The 22,187-nt window shown below is 37.7% G+C and overlaps 1 protein-coding gene across 4 annotated transcripts in view; it reads left to right on the top strand.

Moving 5' to 3' along the window:
• Positions 1-8,774: 8,774 nt before the first annotated feature.
• The window catches only part of mid2 (midline 2), a 151,435-nt gene continuing 138,022 nt past the window's right edge, over positions 8,775-22,187 (top strand). For all 4 annotated transcript variants that reach the window (XM_053505924.1, XM_053505923.1, XM_053505927.1 and 1 more), the window contains exon 1: positions 8,775-8,969. The gene's annotated coding sequence lies outside the window, so the exon portion shown is untranslated. The remainder of the gene's footprint in view (positions 8,970-22,187) is intronic.

The raw sequence follows: 22,187 nt of genomic DNA, 5'->3' as shown, positions 1-22,187 counted from the left end.
TGCAAATTTGCATGATGAGAGAAGCACAAACCCAAAAGCATACCCTATAAGACAGAACGTTATATGCTGAACATTAGGCTTTTTTCCAGATCATTATGTTGATGCAGTGAACTTAAATCCTCCAGCCCTCCAGCTATTACAGCACATTATTAGCATCATATTTTCAGTGAAAGACCTGTGTGTGTGTGTGTGTGTGTGTGTGTGTAAAGTATTACATGAAAAGCAATTTAGCAGAGGGATTAGCACACAAATCAAAAGGACCAGAGAGCCAACACACACACACACACACACACACACACACAGACTTCAGTTCTGGGCTTTAGGGCGTTTTCTCACTGGGGTCCGGAACCCGTTTCCGAGCACACTTGGCCCCGGGACCAGTTGATTTTCTGTCTGTGAGCATGCAATCGTTCCAAGCTCGGGAACGAATCCCTGGACCGATTGCAGAGGGGGTCAGGACATTTTGTTACATTTACGCTATGCATTTAGAATAAGCTTTTATCCAAAAACTTACAAAAGAGGAAGAAAGCAGTTAGTCAACAGTCTGTCATAATATACAATGCCAAGTTTTTTAAATATTATTCATAACAATAATAATAACAACAATAATAACAATAATAATAATAATAATAATTATAATAATGTGCTGATTATCACAAGATTTTAATGCAAATCATTCTTATTAAATCATAGTACTCTACCTCAAAGCTGCTGCACCTGATATCTAGAGAATCACTGTAAGCATCCAGCAGACAGTTTAATGTATTACACTTAACAATTTACAATAAAACAATATATAATAAGATTCATTAATACATAGCGGGGAGCTTCCTGTTCTTCTAAAAGGAGTCTGTGTACAAACCTGTGGGAACGAATTACCAAAGCTTGCGCACAGAATTATGAATTTGTGGGTACGGATTACAAAATCTGAGCGCACAGATAGTTAAATTAAGGAAACAATCGGACACTATACATCAAATCTCTGATATTTACGAAAGTATCCGTAAGTATTTAGGCGCGCACGCGTGCAGCAGCAGTAAGCTAGGCCGTGCAGAGTTAATTAAACTGCGGGTCGAGTAGCAAACAGCGCGCGGTGTGATACTGAAGTGAGGAAAAGATGAATAATAGAATAAAAACCATCCAGTGTGATCGAGTCGGAACCCCTCTGTCCAACGACACCATCTACCTTCATCATCCGAACTGGACAATGTGGATCCTGGTCCAGCAGAGAGCCTGTGAGCGAGCGGTAAGTTAATATTAAATACTAACGTTATTATCCCAGCAATGTTTACTCCTCATGTCTGCTTACTTTAGGGCCCCAGAAAAAGTCCCTGTTCAAAACAGCAGAATGTGATGAACTCAAGTGCTGTGCCTGTGTAGCTATTAAAGTTAGGGATACTTATTTATTTTATGTATAACCTTTATGTATATACTCCAGCACATCTCAGAGACACTTCTGAAAATTGAGATGCTGATGACCCACATAAGCTCCGCACACAATTTCAAGTTACCTATGATTGCTCTGACAAAATTTTGATGTTGGAAGAATTACATTTGTACAAGATGTTATGGTTGCAACCTTCAGCTAATTGCTTGCTTTTACACTTTTTTGCAGACAGACACTGGAGGAAACACAGACTGAGACCTCCGACAGTAGCACAACACCAGCTAACAACAGAAGAAAGAGGAAAAACCTACCGCGCAAGAGCTGGAGACTCTTGTTGCCGGGATGAAATCTCAAATTTTAATGGAGGAGCGCTGACTACAGAAACAGAGGAAGGAACATCAAGAGATCTGCTAAATTTTATATATATATATATATATATATATATATATATATATATATATACTTTTTAAATATTTAATTTTAGTAACACACCCTCTTGCTAATGCAAGTACGAGTAATATAGATATTACGATGTTAATGTTTACATTTTTCTCATATTTGACAGCTACTTGCTTGAATTATAATTTAAATATATAATTTACACAAACATTTTGCACTCTAACCAGTACTTTGTCTCTATTCCAAATCACCCACACATCATGGATTTTACCGTATATATTTATATATATTTATTTGCAAAAATACAGTATAAACACACTGCACACAAAACATGTTAAACACAAAACATTGATGCATGGTGAGGTTTTAGGTTCAATAGTTTCAGCACATCAGCTAGGTTTGAAAAGCTAAACTCAACAAGGTGAGGCCGAAAATGGCACAAGCATCTCTCTTATAGGAACGTTGTCTTCTTGATAGGAAAATTTGGCAGCCATTCCTGGTCTCTCCAGGTCACAAGGACATGCTTCCATCACACACCAGACCTCTCTTGAACCCAGATGATCCTGGGGAAACAGAACTTCATGATTAGATATTTATTATATGTATCTATGCTATTCGTTAAAATTTACAGCATGCATTATATTTATTTGTAGCATTTCTTGTATTTCACTTTACTTAACTGTTTTTCCTGCATTTCTTTATTCAGTCTTTACATTCGTATGATGAATTCACGGTGTACAAACAACAACAACAAAAAAAAAAAACACATCCATTTGGAGCATTAACAGATGTAACAGTTTATGACTTTCTTCTTCTTTCTCATTTTGGACAGCAGAGAAACAAACTACCTCTCTCTATGTTGCCTTATTGCAGCTGATTGATCAAACTGGGATTATTGTTGCTACGTCCGATTGGTGAAACACGGTCACGGAGTAAATGTGACTCGTTACTAACCACCTCTGAGCATGATAAACTGCGATGGACTGGCTTCCAATCCAGGATTTACTCTCATCTTAGACCCACTGTCCATCCAGCACCAGACTAGACACTTGCAAGGCACAGCATTTAAAATAAGAGTCACCATTTAGTCTCAAGGCCAAAGCAAAAAGGATGCATTTCCTTGGTATTTATCAGTACCAAGAGACTAATGCACTTTTTTTTATTACTTCCTGTGTTCTTACCGTATGCGTCTTGCTCAACACGTGTACACAACACATTATAGGAAGCTTCTCCACATTCACATTCTATTCTAGCCAAAATTATTTTAGCCACCATTACACACTCATGGTCCTTAGCCAAATGCATTAGACTAATAAACCCTAAATAATCAGGACTCAATTTGATCAGAAAAGCAAGGGTATGCCATCATCATTCCTCGAAAAAAAAAAGCGCAAAAAAAAAGGTAAATCCTTTTGCACTAATCTCAATGACACATTAGTCACAATGTCACACTAATAAGATGGGCTTGCTACTAGACTAACGAGTCCATGATAGTTTTGTACAGTACTGCTACGTGAAAATGCTTACTGTAAACTTTGTCTTGCTTAAAAGGCAGTTTATTACATAATTAGAAATGATTGCATGGCCTGACCTTGCAGTCTAGAATGTCGGTGTCTCGAAAGACTCTTGGGTAAAACTCATGAAATAATAATCCACTCTCCACACATTCTGTTGAATAATGATACGAGACGACAGGGTTATTCTTGACATTAAAAATTAATGACTAGGCCAAGGTGGTATGTTGAGAATATATAAATCAAAACACAAATCAAAAATTACCCACCTTGTGTGACCTATATGAATGTAGAACTGTATTATTTTTTGTACTGATATTATAGCTTTCTTTGCACAAAAGAAATAGTATATGCTAAAATTTGGATATTCACTATTTATATCTTAAGGTAGGTTAACAGTCAACAAAAGACAATGTTCCTTCAAGAGAATCTGCTCAAAGTGGGGTTTAGTTCCTTCCTGAAAGATATTCAGACAACTGTTTTCTTGGCAGACGCTGTTATAAGAGTGTTCGAGAGGTCAGCATGTTGTAAAGTCTCATGTTAGATATGAAAAAGATGGATAGCAGCTGCCATCTTAAACTCCTTCAATATCTCTTTATAAATCTTTCAACAGATGGACAAGACAAACAAACCCTTCAGCTAACACTATAAGTGGCCACCTTCATATCCTTCATGTCGATGCCTGAGTCAGCATCACAACACTAATGGTAAGAGTACACACAACAATCGTCCTTCACATTGTTCTGTCACGTTAAGTCGGTACTATCCGTTGACGTCTGTCTTAATGCATAAATAAAGAACAGAGCTTATCAGGACTTAATTAGGCTCTATGTCCCATCTGTGGTCCACCTCATCAATTATTTAACAGACCTTACTGGATCTACCCGTTGCCACTTAACTATTTATAAACCCTTAATGATTCAAGATAACCTAATCGTTATGTAAATTGGTGCCATTTATCAGATATCTACTTCTCCTTGGCCATTACAGTTACCTTGACTATATCTTTTCTTTGAGATTAAATGAGGTTCTTGCTTTCCTTAAAGCTCTAGTCCAAATATAAAATCTCCTGTAGAGGGCCTGTGCTTGGGACTTCCATAATTACATTAGGAATAAAGAGTTGACTTGCTGACTTTGTTCTGTTGACATAACCCTTCCCACGTCGATTTTTACATTTTTACTTTAATAGGTTTGAATGGAATTAAAATCTATTGATCCGGCTGGCAGTATCTGAATAGAGGCCCTTGTCAATCTCAAGTCTTTACTCCGTTTGAATAAGATTCATTTTATATTTTTCTTAATAACAGTCAGAAATGTAGTACAAGTAATTTGTTAAATCTGTAAAACATAGAGAGTATCAGAGTTACCGTGTGTTCTATTACATCACTATGATTGTTCATAGGCTCTCTATAATAGAAACATTCATAATGGATTGCATTTAGAGAAAACCTGTAGCCACTGCAGACTCCAGAAAGAGCATCGATTTACCACTGCAGCAACTCCACTGGTGGATTGGTCTTCAGTCACTTCATCAAATTAATATCGTCCCAAGAGGAATCCATGCAAATCCCGAACAGAGTCTTAGCAACTAAATGAATGTTTTTTTTCTTCTTTTTCTTTTTTTTTTTTTTTAAACAGCAGCACTGGTTCAAGCTGAAAACCTGATGGTCCCACCATCCCTGAATGAACTCCAAAACTTTTTGATGCATGACTTTTAGACTTCCCATGCTCTACTGGCAACAGCTGAGCACTAATGAGCATCATGGGAAAATGTTGCTTTTTGGCTCATCTGAAACTACTGCAGCTGTTCTAAAGCAGGCACTAACAATTACGAACCAATACATACACAAACCGGTACTATTTATACAGAGAGTAAAGTGCAACTGGGTTGTATACTGGTTTCTTCCTTCACAATGTACAGATGTAGAAGCCAGAAAATTGTGTGGTTTGGGGGCTTGTTTCCCAAGCTTATTTTGTGAAAATGGTTGTGCCTGGGGCATGTGGCATTAGGGTGACCTGATTAGCATTCTGCACAAGGAAGCAGACAGAAATGCCTGCTGTTTGTAATGTCCAAAGCTTTTCCTTCAGTCTGCACGAGGAGCGTAAAAAAGGAAGAGCTTCTCCCTTTTGTTCTTTTTTATTGTTTTTTCACAGCTCACAGTCAGCCTTTCCCTATTCACTAGGGCTTTGAGCTTGAACAGAGTCATATGCTGTTGATACTGTATTTTTACTGTCTCTCGGCTTTCTGTCTGTACACTTGTTGACTGCCAGGGTGACACAGGTGCTGATGTTTGAAGGTGTCATTTATAGGTGCACCATAGAAAGGCAGAGATCTTTCAGATGAGATATGATGTATGTTATTCTATGTATATTGTGTACTGGAGCTATTTAGAGGTAGGTACAAAAAAAGCAGCTCTGCAAAGATCCCCATCCTCCTCCTCCTGACTCTGGCCCTAAAAGACCCTGCACAAAGATTTTATTTTCATACAAGAGCCCTTCAATAGATATACCATGTAAACCCTTCTTATACTTTTTATGTAACTTCAAAACTTTGTTCTCTCTATTTTTAACACCTGCGCTGTATATATTTCACTGCATCAAACACTTGATCGAACAATTTAGCAATTTAGTGAATGGTTCAGTCTTAATGCTGATGCAATCCTGTAATTCCGAAAGCTGGTAATTTAGATTAAATATAATGTTTGTTTTAGTCAGTAGAGACAATCCATGAAGGTTTTATCTTTAATGCACAGCACATAGTGAGAAGTGGAACTCACTTAGGCTGGAACTCACTACTGCCTGCAGTAATTACTGTGGCCAATTTGCATGCAGTCTGTGCTGTCTGTAGAATTTATTGAGTGAGAAGTTAAGCACCCTTGCACCCCTGCACAAGAGTTTCCCAAACAAACGGTGCTGTGTCAGCGATTGATGCACTTTACACTCCGGAACGAATTCAGCTTGAAAGGTTTTTTCATGCCTGCCTTGTGGCATTCCAAAGGCACAAATCATTTCACAAGTTGTTTATTCCATAAGTTGCTTTTTATTTATTTATTTCTTTAATTGTGCTTATACCGACAATATTTTGTCCTCTCTCAATGGTTATATAATGGGAAACACTGAGAACATTTCCAAGCGTGTGCGTTATGGAACTTCCAAGGAGAATTTTTCCACTTTGGAAGCTGTTTGTGATGGAAGAGGCCCAATGCAGTGCTCCAAGAATGTTACTCTCGCTTCTGGTATTCCTGTAGAGTGCTGCAGGGCAAATCGTTTTTTGTTTGTTTTCTTTGTTAGTTTGTTTGTTTCGTTTTAAAGTAGTGTCCATAATACATAAAAACGCAGTATACGAACTGTAGCACCCAAATAAAAAAAGGTTCAGGTTCCAACACATTATTTATAATTTATAATTAGTATTATAATGGTTGAAAAATAATCTCTGTTCATGCCATTATGAATCAGTTGGAAAAAATGCAGTCTGCATGATATTATCCACATGCCAATACATGACTTAAGTGAAGAAAAGATACAGGAAATATATCTTATATTCAATCACAAATTAATGTTAAGAATTTTATCAGGACAGCTACTGAATAAGTGATACGTGTGTAGTAGTATAAAACAGTATGACAATGTACTGTAACTGCAAAACACTATAACTCTATAATTATGACAGTCTTTTGTTGCACATTTTCACTGTTAGGTAAACAGTTATACCATTATACTGCTATAACTTACACTTTTATGTACTGTACACTCTGATTGTATAACAGTATAAGTGTAATTGTATAATGGTGTAACTGTATAACAGTATGATGGGTTAAATGTATAACTTGTGGCTAAATAACAGTATAATGATGTCAGTGTATAATAGTGTAATGCTACAGTATAACAGTGTAATTGTGTAACTATATAACAGTGTAATGGTGTAACTGTATATTGGTGTAGTCATATAACCGTGTAACGGTATAACAGTATAACAGTATAAAGGTGTAACTGTAATACAGTATTATGAGATAAGAGTATAAGGGCCTGTTCACACGGAGACACGTTTCGCTGTATACGTATAAATTTGTTATGGTATTGGGGTTTCGTCCACACGGATCCGGCGTTTTAGGAGACTGAAACCGCTATTTTTTTAAACCAAGTCCCAAAGTGGATAAATCTGAAAACGACACCCTTGCGGTTCCGTGTGTACAGCCAATCCGTATATTTTGTGAAGCGATGATGTCATCACATCACGTGTCGGCTGCGTCACACGTAACAGCAACAACAATAATGGCGGACTACATGATTGTGTTCATGTTGCTATAAAGCCTACTAGCTTTATTACAGCAAAATCTATTGCTTCTATGCAACTGTTATGAGCAACAAGCGATAATGGACAACACCATCTTGGTTCGTATACAGCGCGAAGGTTATGCGCATGCTCAAAGTCTTCTTCTCAGTGTATAGTGCATCTCTATGGCAGAAATACAGCGCCCCATACTGGTCTGGCATATAAACTACACCGTTTTCAGTGGTTTCGTGCGTACGCAGATATTTCTTGAGACGACGCCGTGTTTACGCAAAAAAATGATCGGATAGGGAACGCAACGGCTTCGTGTGGACTAACCCTAAGAGTATCACTACTAAGTGTAACATTGTGACTGCATGACAGTATAATGGTGTAATTGTATAAAAGTATAACAGTCTAACTGTAACATTGTTACGGTGTAACTGTATAACAGTGTAATGTTGTAACATCATAGCGGTGAAACTGTGCAACTGTATAACAGTGTAATGGTGTAACAGTAGGGTAATGCAGTGGTGTAACGATATAATTGTGGACGGTGTAACTGTATAACAGTGTAATGTTGTAACATCATAGCGGTGAAACTGTGCAACTGTATAACAGTGTAATGGTGTAACAGTAGGGTAATGCAGTGGTGTAACTGTATAACTGTGGACGGTGTAACTGTATAACAGTGTAATGGTGTAACATTATAACAGAGTAAACGTAGAGCGTTATAATGGTGTGACATTGTGACGGTTTAACAGAAGAGTAGTGTAATGGTGTGCATTGTAACAGTCTAACAAGAGAGCAGTTTAATGGTGTAACAGTCTAACACGAGAGCAGTGTAATGGTGTGACAGTGTAACGGTCTAACCGGAGAGCAGTGTAATGGTGTGACAGTGTAACGGTGTGACAGTGTAATGGTGTGACAGTGTAACGGTCTAACCGGAGAGCAGTGTAATGGTGTGACAGTGTAATGGTGTGACAGTGTAACGGTCTAACCGGAGATCAGTGCTGATTCCAGCTGCGCCACAGCGCAGTAATTTCTAAGGCGCGTTAGAGTGAGGTAGCGGAGCGCGCGCAGCTTCATTCCCTGCCGGAGAGTCACGTGCCCGCCGGGAGCGCTGAGTGTGGGAGTTTGGCGGCGGGGGAATAGCGTTAAACCCCGGCGAGGTGACTTGAGCGCTTGTTCGCGAGGGGGCGGTTCAGGCGCGGGCTCGTTCTGAACGTAGTTTCAGTGTGTGTTTTTTCACAGCGACGGCGAGAGAAAATGAGCGCTCGAGTTCCCTAATCAAGTCAAACAAACCGTTTTCGGTAAACTTCTGAGCAGCGGCGTGTCAGCGGAGCGTTACTGTAGAGTTACGAGGCAAGTGCACTTCGAAGGTCGGCGAGTGTATAAGGTAGGAGACGATTTCAGTGTCCATACATGAAAACGATAACAAACACTGATGTTTCTACGTCATTGTGCTGTGTGTGTGTGTGTGTGTGTAAGGGAGAGAGAGAGAGACAGTATGAGGTATAGTTGCTGCACCTGGGGTTCCTCCACTATAAGCGTTCTATTGAAGCTACATTACATTACATACAGATAAACATCAGCGAACCTTCAGTGTAAGTGATGAGCCGAAGCAATGCTGAAAGCCTCACCTCTTCACCGCCGTGTAACTGTGAGCATTTACTAATCTCTAAACCATACAAACTCTTTTCATGTTAAAGTATCCAAAGTCTAGAATGACGTTATGGAAAATAAATTCATATACATTGAGCAGTCATAATAATGTGCACGGAAAAGAAGGACGACTTTCTTAAAATGTAAAAAAAACAACAACAACAGATGGTGATAGAGTTTTATGTAAAAACATGGCTTATAGAAAGAAGAGTCACAACAGCTATTGACATACTTACAAAGTAAAGTCACTCCATTTATGGGTTTATAAAATAAATAAAAAATAGTAAAAAAAAAAAATATATATATATATATATATATATATATATATGTATATGTATATATATACAGACAAAAGTAATCAGGCTAGTGGTGGTGATTAGTTTTAAAAACAGACAGGTACAGAGAGATTCAGTGGCTTTCTTGTAATTTCTTGTAGAAATTAGAGTTAAGGGAGATTTTAAAAGAGCAAAGTGTGTCAGTGGGACACATAGTTATGATGAGTGATTGGTCGCTGGTCAGTGATGGGTCAACTGGAATCAAGGGTGGAAAAGTAATTGGTCAATGGGAAACAAGGGTGGAAAGTGATTGGTTCCTGGAAACATTGGTGGTCAGTGAAGGTCGCTAAAAAACTGTTGTGGTCATTAAAAGAATACTGGGAATTAATGGTGGTCACTGATTGGTCACTGGGTAACAAAGGAGAAAAGTGATTAGTCCCTGGAAAACAAAGATGGTCAGTAATTGGTGACTGGAAAACAGAGATCATCATTGATTGGTCATTAGGAAACAATGGTCAGTGATTGTTTATTGGGAAATAATGATGGTCAGTGATTAATCACTGGGAAAAAACAATGCTAAAGATGGATTACTTGCTGGTCAGAGGCATTTTTTAAATTCTATGAGTCATGAGGCAACATAGCAATTGTGCCTAAAGGCAGAGAGGCATTTTTATTACACCATGCACAGGAGGTCAATACACAACAAGAAGAAACCGGTTATTTAAATTTAAAGAGTTAGGAAAAACTATAGATGTCCTATAATCTTATGACCTTGCTTTTCACCACATTTTTTTCTGTTTTGCTTAATAGAATAAAATTTGTTTTGAGACTGATGCCAAGGTGCATGATAAGCCATTATAAGACCTTCTGAAGAAGACAGGGTTAAGGGCCATGCTCAAGGGACCAACAGCAGCAACTTGTTGCAGCTGTGACTTAAAACACTTCCCTTCTGATCAATAACTTCACCTTAAGCTTTAACACGCTCGTATTTTTCAATGACTGTTGATTGGTAGGGGGTAGAGTGTGGCACAGTGTCAGTGGTTGATGACTTTGCTTGGCAATATCTAAATGTATCTTGATACTTTTAATGACATTTATTTAAAAAAGGTGCTAATGCACCATAGGAAAATAGCAAATTAATTCATTTGACGTTTCTGTATTCTGTAATTAATTGGCCATTATGACATTTGTTCATGGCATGGGATTGCCTTCATGAATTTAACACCCTTTGTGAAAAACTAGTATGATTGGTGATTGATTGTTTGCAGCAATGTGATTAATGATTGATATGCATTTTTCGACATCCCAGAAATATACTAAAGATATTATAGAGGTAGACTTGAGGGAAGCACAGCAGTAACACAGGAAGCATACATTAAATATTGATAAATTAAATATTGTACTCTAGATCTACTCAGAGCATTATTTTTCCACAAGGCATTGGTAATAGCTGATCTTACCCATTAAAGGTGACTTCCAGCAGACATACCCAAGGAAAACAACACAAAAAGAGACAACATTCTCGACAATAATACATCAGCGAGGGAGAATGTTCATCATAGGCAGCACTAGATTTTTTTTAGGTGTACATATAGGCTTTGATGTCTTCTATACACAATAGATTATATGGTATGGTGAGGCCTACTTAAGTATTATGTCATATTATAATCATGCATTGTATATATATATTTTTTAATTATTTTGTCATCCTGTGACTGTGAGACTAAAACTGTAATTCTGTTGATGTATTCTTTTTTGTACTTCACATTTCTAAAACTCTAACTCGTCTTATTCAATAACAGCATAAACAAGAATATAAAATTCAGATTATGCAACAAGTTCTTTGTTTTGAGCCATGTTTTCATCATACAGTATCTCCACTATTTTTACTTTTTTTCTATGATGTGTTTTTTACATCTAAAAAAAAAAAAACGTAAAATTTAAGGCTGTGCAATATGACCAAAATATCAAATCACAATATTTTCCACATTGCTGAAGGTATTATTTCCAAACCAGCTCACATGAAAAGAACACGAGTTCAGAGCAGCAGTGTTTTCGGTGGTTTTTGGCGAGGTACCAGTCACTGGCGCCTGCCTTTTCAAATATTCACTGTAGAATGGCTTTAGTTTCAGCGCTTTGAACGCGGTAATGTTTGTTCATTTCAGAGCTGCTTTTTTTGTGTGTGTGCTGAATCTTGGACCCATAATTAAGCCTAAGGTACTACAGGCCAATATTTAACCAGGTCACATGCGGGATTTTGCAGGATGGTAATGCAGGAACATGATAAAAGTCATATCACAACTGCAATATGTGGAAATGATTGCATCATGCCTTTTTGTCCATAGGGCCAGTTTAGGGGCGAGATTCTGTAGACTCACATCTAACACCAGCTGCACTGCCACAGCCAAAGAAAATAAGATGACAGCCTTCTCGGGGTTTTGTCTGCAATTCAACCACAGTGTTTAAAAATGTGACTTTCCATCCATGTCAGTTTTCCTTTGGTTTTTATATTTAACCTTTGGGTGGCAGTTTTTGGTTTCATAATCCCATAGCTACCTATTTGCTTCAGATTACTGTTTCGATAATTGTGATACTTTGTTTAACTAGAGTGAATCTGTCTGACACTTTCTTTATAAATGCACATTAAACACGTAAACGAACACCTTCACCCGAATACGCACCATCCAGTGTACTAGACCTTTCTCTTTCGTGGCTATCTCTTTGGCTGTCTGTAATATCCTTTGTTTGCTAATGGAGGTAATGTTTGAATTTTAATGAGCAGAACAGCTCAGATGACGGCCCTTGCCTGGAAGGAAGTGCCGTGCATTAGGTTGTCAGCTGTCTGTCAGCAACCCGTCTAAGGCTTGCGCCTCAAATAACGCATCCAGCACTTGAAGAGGGCACCTCCTAAAACACTGTGGTCTTCTCAGTGTTTGTTCAGGTTTGCTCCTGATTATGCTGGCTCCTCTCAACTTCCTGTCAGGTTTCTAAGGATAGATTTAACATCAGAGGTGGGCAATAAGGTAAAAATATCACATCACTTGAATACGTTTTTATGATCAACATTATGGTAACAAAGCACAATGGGGAAAACAGCAGTGTAAGATCTGAACAGGAATAGGAAAAGTAAAAAGACAGGTAAATATATGGATTTTAGCATCTACTATTTACCAGTTGGCCGTTGTCATAGAAACACTGGTGATCTCAGGAAAGTAAATCATGACATCATTTTTTTTTTTTTTTGCAAGTCAGTTTCAGTCACACCTTATTAATGTAAGCAAACATAAAAGTTTTTGATAGGAAAATATTAATATTATTCAGTTTTCTGCTAAGTAACTTAAACATATGTTTTGATGCCCCCAAAGTCAGAAAGGTTTTTTTAAATATTAAAAATGGCAGCAGGTATTTTTTTATGGCTAATCCGGTGTCTCAATTCTACTTCTCAGGGCTATGTGGCTATTATTCCTATCGTGGTTATTCTCGCCTTATATTGGCTGCAGTCATGCTGAAGGTTATATGAGTAGAGAACACAGAGAGATGTCTTCCTCCCACAGCTCTAGTGCCAAGAATCTAGACAGCGAAGAGGCCAGAGTCCGTTAATGCTGCCGAATTCTCATCAGGGGTTGGATATTCAATTAGCAGGTTGCAAGCTCATGTAGGGTGAAATGTTTTATGTGAGTGCAGGCCTGGGGCTGATTGATTAACAGTTTTTGTACCTGACATCACTGTAATTTATTTTACTCTTCCAAGGGGCCATAAAGAAATGACTGTGGCACTAAACATTTCTTTATTATGCTCTCTGTGTGCATACTCAACGTGAAAGGTTGAAAATTAAAGTCTCTGCGATTTCCATAACTATTGAAGTGAAATATTACATGATTTCCCAGTTGAATATAACTTAGTAGAATCATTCTAAATAGGTTGCTTTTAAACCCCAATGACGGGTACTCCATTTTCTGATTTATTCCAATAAACTATTTTTTGCACATTAGTTTGCATTGTTTTAACCTTACACATTTACTGTAGCAGTGAATGACTTAATGGAAACTGACATGATCTGTGATTCCAGAAAACATCCAGCATTTTTAAGGTAATTTCCTTAAAATGCTTCTCTGTTTTCGTTGCTCAGTGAGAGTTGTCCAACCTGGGTCAATTAGTTCTGGGTTTGTATGGGAATGTCCAATAGTGCTGCTCCTAAAAACACAAGAGGAAGTATCTTCACAGAGAGAGAGAGAGAGACAATTAGCAATGCTCACTGTCACATACTAGATAAGTTCAGTGTATAGTAGATTTTGTGCAAGTCCAAGCAGAGACTGTATATAAAGCATTTGCACTGAGATACAAAAGACACTGCGTTTACCTAGTTAGTGACCAATGGGAAAGTGATCACCAAGGTGTTGATGGTGGTATTAGCATGATAGTTAAAGCTTTGGAATATTATCAATTTGAGCAGAGTGTACAGATGATGAAGTGAGAGAGTTGGATATAGTTAGGGGTCAAAGTGGGCCAGCTCTGGCACCTTCGCTAAATAAATAAATAAATGGAATGGCAGTTTATACTGTACTTGAGATTCCAAAGGGCTCTGCTTTACGATCTCTGGTTAAACTATGTTACTAGTATGATGCCAAAATCGGCAAATGCAAATGAGATACACACGCAAAGCTTTAGAAAAGCTGCATACACAAATCAAAAAGCCATGCACACGTACTGTATTAATTTTTTCTGAGACTTTGCTTGAGATCTTCTTGAGGGAGAAATTATGCTTTGAGCATGCACAGCATTGGGCAGATCATTTTACCCAAGCTCTGTGCTCACATCATTTCCCCCCTCACAGGCTGCAATACTGTACTCGCTAGCAGAGAGATGTTGCGATACACAAGTGCTGTTTAAAGCCCTAACAAAAATGCATGTAGGGTTGTTGCTGTTTGTGTTGCAGCCTGGCTTTCCTTCAGGTTTATACCATTGAGATACTTGCTGATGAAATCCAAAATAATAACACACACATATTTTATCGTTCACTTATCTCTTCAGTTAAGTGTGTTCATGCATGCAGATAAACTCGTGTTTGCAACAGTTGCAAAATACTGAAAGTTATATTGTTGTTTAACTACAGAGGCGTGGATAGTGAGTGGATTTTGGAGTTGTTTTTCTCGGAAGTGAAAGGTAAAATAATATAAGGTCAAAATAGGCTCAACGAACGTCACTAAACTGTTCATGTGAACTAAGTCTTCCTAGACACCTACGTTATGATAACTGTTAATAGAGTTATTTTGAAATTTGTCATTGTTCCCTGCTTCAGCGCTAATCTGGGTTCCCCTCTTGCCAAACCCCACTTTTACCCCCAGGTATATTAAAATTTAAAGGGCTGTTGCATCAACATGTTTAGGTAGAGATGAAGAAAGAGCTGAATCCCATTAGCGCTGCTATCGGTGGATGGGTAATGTAGATAACTTTTAAACAAAGTGAAAGTAGCCCAACATGCAGAGAGAAGAAGTTTAAACAAAAAAAGCTAATTCTAAATTTCATTACAACTAAATCGATCAAATTGATATAGATGAATGTGATAAAGATCACATTAATCCTGTAGATTAATATGGGTGGATTTTTCTTCTTAGACTCAGTATGGCAGCTTCATTTATTAGACAGAGCTTCTGCATTTCCTATCCCATTCCAACTAGCTTTTCTCATTTATTTGCTTTGCTTGTCAGAAGTTTTAGTAATGCATTTTTTAATGATGCAGATATGAATGCGCTGAGTATGGCAGGAAAAGCAAGAGGACTTCCTACATGGAGATTTTGTTTTCCTTACATAAGGGCATAAGTATTTTTGTATATTTTAACATATTTGCTGTAGAGATCACATTGACTGACAAAAACTGGTGAAGCAAGAACGTTTCTTTGTAGCTTTTGTTATGTTGTTTCATAACATGACTTATGTCACATGAATTATGACTGACCTATGCATTGACAGGTAATTTTGAACTAAATCTTTTAGAGACTAAAATTAGGCACATGGCGTGCAGGGCGATGCAGTGGCTCCCAGTTAATGTGCTTCTAAAGCAGCTGGTGTGCATTCAAACTCTTGTTATAATGAAATCGGGGAATAGTGACTATTTTTGTACTCAGGCTCTGTTTAAAATGCATAAAAGGTGACTTCATTGAGCCACTCATCTATTCATGCAAGTATTATACCATTAAATTCATATTTCTATCTCTCTTCGTGTGTACAGTATACGTATATTAGGGAAGGGCTTACCAGTCACCTCCCGATATGATATTATCATGATATCTAGATTCCCAATTGTATTTAACCTCCGATTTTATATTACATATATTTATACAAAGTAACAGAATGCATACTGTTGCGCCACTTGGAAGCTCGGTACAATGTTTGTATAGACCACCAATTCTACTCACTGGCCAATTCTAGTTACTGGCCAGGTTCATCTCTATTATAAATGTGTGTACTAGCTTATTTGTTTTCTGAGATTACCTTATGAGCACAGTCTGTCCCTTTCTTGGTCAGCAGATCCTGTCCAACAGTAGCACAGTGCGAGAGGAGATGAAGGTATGATGAGAAGTTTGTAGCTGTGTTATGCGCAAATTTAAAATGCTGAAATAATTACACTAAGTAAAAGCTCAGAAGATAGAGCAATGTCTAATCCAGTCATCCAGATGATTAGGCAATATATTAATTACTCAGACTTGCTAAGTCTTCTAAATGATCCCCTGCTGAATGTTTGGATTTTGGTAAAAGGGCAGATCAGAGGACACGGTCAGGACAGGTCGTGAGATGGTTTTAACAAACTCCTCCAGGGAGCGATCATCCTTTTGTTTTGTTTTTGTGTGCTTTGTGTGCTACTGTGACAAAATGCACCAACGACCGTGTTACTGGCCTCCAGCTGCTTTGAAACAGATGATACTGAAGAATAGAGGTTACTGTTTCACAGGCTACACAACACAGCCTATGAGGGTTTTCAGTAAAACTTGTTTGGTGCCTTAACACTCTTCTCACACCTTCAATGTGTCAGTTTCACACAAAGCTCAGCACCCAACCACTCGACAGCTCCTAATGCTTTTGTTGTACAGCAGAAGGTCAGTGGTGTCAGCTAGGAAGAATAGCACAGATGTTAGGAGAGTTATAACTCTCAGAGAACATAGAAAACTGCTCTCATTTTGTCTGCTTGAAGACTGGCAAGGTAAGGATAAAGCATTAGGGGTAAATAAATTCAAAATAAAATTCACAATAAAATGTAAACTTGGATGGGAATCACCTGGCATCGCCAATTACCATATTACAATATTATAAAATAAAAATAAAAAATATTTGTCACATACACAATATGCACAATCTGATATGCAGGGAAATGCTTGTACAACTGCCCATGTCCTTAAAAAATAAATAAATATATATGTATGTATAAAAAAGAAAAATAATATAATAAAATACAAGTAATAATAAGATTATAAAGAAGAGAAAAGAGAGAATTTGAAAGAGGAACATAGTGTAAAAATGACACAAATATAGAAAATATAGAAAACCTTTAGCTGGAAAATTTACACTATGTGAGTAATAAAATAGAATTGAAATGGAATCTTAAAATGAAATATTTTTATTATTATCAGGATTATATATTATATAGCCAGTTCAATTTGTATTGGGATTCTGTTAGTATGCTTCTACTAATATCCAGATTTAATATTAAACTTTTTCAGATTTTGTTACAATGCTAAACAAACTTAGCAACTAAATTGCTCCTAATACACAGGACACTGTGATGTCTGCAAATGTGTAAAAAATGTAAACTGCTCCAACTGAAACATTTTACCACTTAAAATGCAAACTTGTATAAATTAAGAATTTATTTTAAAAATCAATTTTAGAGTCTGTGTGGTGATAAATGTATTGCCACAAAAATAAAATATGTAAATTAAACGATCTTTGCCCTAGTATGTATTGACCTCCAAAACAACATGAAAAATGATGTGAGGAGTCGGATATGGTTCATAATTATAATCTCTTTCTAAAGCCACCTCTCTCTCTCTCTCTCTCTCTCTCTCCAAACCCTTGTCACATAGTTTTATTTTCAGGCTATGATAACCAGGTCTCAGATTTAAAAAGACCAATTTTCTGTTGTTGACTTTATCTTTTTTCCTGACAGCTTGCTTTTCATTTTTCATTACATTACTGTCAATCTCTGTGCCCTCTGTGAAATTAGTCCTCACTTTGTTTTAACCTGCTTTTATATTTTTACTAATGAAAATGTCCATCATTTTGAAAACATGTCATTCCATGGTTTAAATAATTGATTCCATATCTGTTGTTTAAAATGTTCACAAGTTGACAAAGACAAAATTTAGTTGCGTATAGTAGGTTTTCTGCATGTACAGAACATGTTTGGAGAAGCTAAGTGCCTACACTGGCCTCAGTCTCCAGCTGCTAATTTGTCCCCCTGTGGTTTTTGAATGAGAGAAGGATTATTTGCATTTGGCTGGAAATGTTACAGAGCATGAAGATTTATTTAGGGGTGTAAATGCATATAAGCTGTATAAGGGCATGTAGAACTTATCATAGGTGATTTATAACCTTTTTAAGGCTTTAAAAAGAGCCTTAACAGTTAAGGCTTTGGGTTCCTGACTGCCAAGTTGCCACTGTTGAGCAGCTATTTAGCAAGTCCCTTAAACCTTTTTGCTCCAAGGGTGCTGTATCCTAGCTGGCCCTGTGCTCTTAATCTGAATTTAAATCTTAAAATGCAAACTCCACATACAGAGATTAGTGGTATGATTCGATCCACCAACCTGGGAGGTGCTAAGAGAATTTCATATAGAAATCTTTTAAAGGTCTTATTAAAAAAGCAATAGTTCTGTGGATTTCTATGGAGTTCCTTCAATGTGTAATGGTCATGTGATCTGATGATCCAGCACACACTTTGCAGCCACAAGCAGCCAACTAGCTGTTAAAATAAAGCTCAAACAGTCCATTATGTGTGGAACTTCAGGTGTTGTAACAGCCACAGATACAGCAGGAAGGCACTTGAGTCTTTGGGATTTATAAAGAAAGCACTTATTCCTCCAGCAACATTCCTTCAAAGACATCCAGTATGTCTGGAATTCGTATCTTGTCCGAACAGTATTTATAACTCTCATGCTAACAAAATTTTTCCTTCATTCTTTCCCAGAGATGATGTGTATACCCTGTTGTCTTCTGTCTCCATGGATTCATGAGAATGTTGTCTGTTTAGAAGAGTATGCAGCACTCTTCTGTGAAACCTACACTCAGTTCCAGTAGAGTTGTTGGAACCGTTGAACCTCTGTTCCTGCAGCTTTGGCCAGTTTCATGCTCAGCCAGGTCATGGCCGCAGCTTGTGGGCCGCTACCCGTGTGCAGGGGCATCTCGCTGCGCCTTGAGCAACAAATAAAGGCCACCATTGTTGTCTCCCACTTTGGCTGCTGGATTCCAGGGCTCGAGAGAGAAATCTATCCATAGCGGTAACAAAAGCGAAGCCACATACCTCGAAAGAAATCAGCCAGGGATCCTGGGAAAGTTTCTACCCATCTCAGGATTGCATTTATTTATTTCGAAAATGGAACATGATGCCAGATCACATCGCATTCATCTAGTGTGTTCTGCCTCTGCGTGTGGGAAATGACGCTCCAAACACCATGACCATTCAGTCTGTTACATTCCCGCTGCGAGTCTAACAGTAGCACAACGCAGGGGAGCTGTGATTTCCCACAACGCGGAAAGAGTTTTAAAGAGTGTCATTACTTCGATGCCAGATAACTATTTCTATTCTCAGTGGAGAATGGCCGTGGGTGTCAACAAGACTTTCTTGTCATATACTCTGAGAATAAACAAAGTTTGGATAGTTAAGAGTCTTTGGCGTTCCTCTCTGCAAGGGGCCGGGGACCTTCTGCTATGTGGTTCTAGGTACACCAAAGAATCCTTACCACTGTCAGAAAAACAGTGCTAAACATTATTATTCTTGTTGATCAAGTGGTACCTTGATACAGGTAACATCGTTTAACCATTAACATGTATAACATGTATCTTTTACTTGGAAATGTGGCTGTTGTACACAAACTTTATTTCAGGTACACAAATGGACTGTAATTCGCCTTTTAAAAATTCTTAACCCAAGCCTGGTTCATTTTCCTCTTTGGTGAGGTTTGTTTAGTTTAGGTGAAAATACAGCAATCACATTCACGTGCAAACCAGAAAAACCAGTCTGAGGAAAGTGGTCATGGTCTGGTACCAGTCAAACTGTAGTGTTTGAGAAAAAGCAAGGCAGTCCTAGTGCTCACGTGAATGTAACATGCCATGTATTAGGAGTTACACTGTATGTTACTTATCCGCAGATGCAAACTTTTAAAGTGAGCTCTAGGGTGGAAACTGAGTCAAGGCACAGAGCTGTAGTGCTAAAGTAATGCAATGGTCTCTAACGAACAAAGAAATAAACATTGGACATGATAAAGAGCTTTTCATGATAAAGTGTTTTTGTGCTTGTTTTTTTTTTTCTTTTGAAAAAGTTTTCTCATAGCTTTTCTACATTCATTGGCTAACACTTAGGTATATGCAAATGGTTTTAGCTTTACACACACTTGTTTTGGTTTTTGGTTCGCTCAACAAAAATTTTGCAACAAGACTAATAGGTGTGTAAGCACCCTAAGAGTAAGTATTTTCCAGGTAAATGACGTACAGTACTAAAGTTTTGAAAGATTAATCCTTGAGGCAGCACCAGACTTTCTCGCTGTCCGTCATTTAGGTTTAAAAAAAATCCTTCATGATCTATTGTTAAAAATCATTTTAGGTTCTTATTATAAGATATTTAATAGAATAATTTGGAAAAAAGATGGCCATTGACCATAGTGAGTTTTCATGTCAACACCACACAAAGCAGGGTTATTTGTTTCACAAAAAAAAAAAAAGAAACTGAGGAGGCTATTGTGAACAAGGCCTTCCACAAAATTAGGCAATTTAAAGTATGAAACAATGGTTTACAAGAAATTTATTGAATTCAGCTCCATTGATCTACTGCAGACCTTCAAAAAAGTGCCGGTCCTTTGGTCAAGCACATAGACTGTATAAGAATACACCAATAGACGTTCTGTAGCACAGTTTAGAAGGTCAACTGTGAGAGCATCAGTACCCTGGCAGGGGCTGACTCCGCCTAAACCCCCGGCTGATCTATAAATGGGTGGATTAAAAAGAGCCCGGCTGTTGGTTGCCTCATTTACCACAAGCATAATATTGCCGCAGTTACCACGAGCTAGCTAAAATGCTAGGGAGACTAATTGTACTGTAAATTATATTCTGATGTTAGTTTTCATTTGATTGAACAGCATTATCCATACGCTACATTTCAACTCCTACAGTTCTTGTGGTAAGTTAAACTACATGCAGACAGCCAGCGGTTTGACCGGTAGTGACCTGCATTTTAGATGTCACTAAAATTGGCCATGCTCCTAATTATGGATCATTTTATGACATAAATAATTTTATCTGATGAGTTACATAAGAATTCACCCCAGACAGTTGTCATGAATGGGAGATTTAGCAATGAAAAACAGTCCTGTTTTTGTTTTTTGTTTTTGCACCAGGCTGTGAGCATGATTATTTCTGTTGAAGTTGGGCATTTTAAGATGGGGGTCTATAAGGATTGGTTGACTTTGGACCCTAGTGGTCAGTCAAGGAACTGCATGTTTTGACACATGTTGGACTCATTTTTCATAACTATGCAAAGGGAAAATGTTATTCGTTTGCAATGCAAGTCACTTGGTAATGTTAACCATTAACTAGTCTTCAGATAAATTGGCTTGTATGATTTTCTATGTGTGTGCAATTGACACAGAATTCTCACATTAGTATCCCAGCAAATTTTGATTAGAGCAGATCATGGTTTCTCCAGTTGTTGCTGCTGTTCATGTCTTCTTCCCAAACACAGAGGCTGCTTTGAAAGCCAGCAATTAGCACTGAGAAAAAACGCTCTGCAGAACTTCTCACAGCGTTATTTCAGATCTTCTGAGAAAGGCCCAGATTCGCACTCAGTCAGTAAGACTTTGTTTATGTCGAGATCATTATTTAGTGTAGCATCATGTCACATGCTTATGCTGTAATTAGCGTAGGCAGCTAACTGTGACAGCTCCTCTGTCTCTTTCTTTCTCTCTATGAGTCTGCGACATTAGATAGAACTTCTGCTCAAGGCTTTCGCTGTGTAGTGAGCACTTCTTTTAACATTTGAACCTATTTTGAATCCTGATTCATATTACAAATCTTAATCTGCCTGCTGTGATGATCCACCTCCAGTCCTTCTGTCACCTTTAATATTTGTGAGTGATTTGAAAGCAATAGAACAATAAGACAATGAAGATTACTTTTTTGTTTTATTTCTTCAAAAACATTCTCTATGTCTGTCTTCTGCCGGAGGCTGCTGTCTCTTTGAATAGCATCATTACATCTTCCAGTAATCAGTTACTTCCTTTGAAGTGACAATGGAAATATAGGTTTTGTTAGCATGGAAATGGATGGGAAAATTAGCAGGTTTCTATAACTGACTGTAGACAGGTTGAATTGTATTGCTATACCTTAGCAAGCTGGTTTCTGTGTAATATACTGTACAGCAATGTTTCTATGTCAGCTATGACACCTGTTATAGTAATAAACCCAAACAAGATGTA

Source organism: Clarias gariepinus, chromosome 10 (assembly GCF_024256425.1).
Source record: "Clarias gariepinus isolate MV-2021 ecotype Netherlands chromosome 10, CGAR_prim_01v2, whole genome shotgun sequence".
Taxonomy (NCBI): Eukaryota; Metazoa; Chordata; class Actinopteri; order Siluriformes; family Clariidae; genus Clarias; species Clarias gariepinus.
The sequence above is the reverse complement of the archived record's forward strand: the minus strand, read 5'-3'. Positions and strand labels throughout refer to the sequence as shown.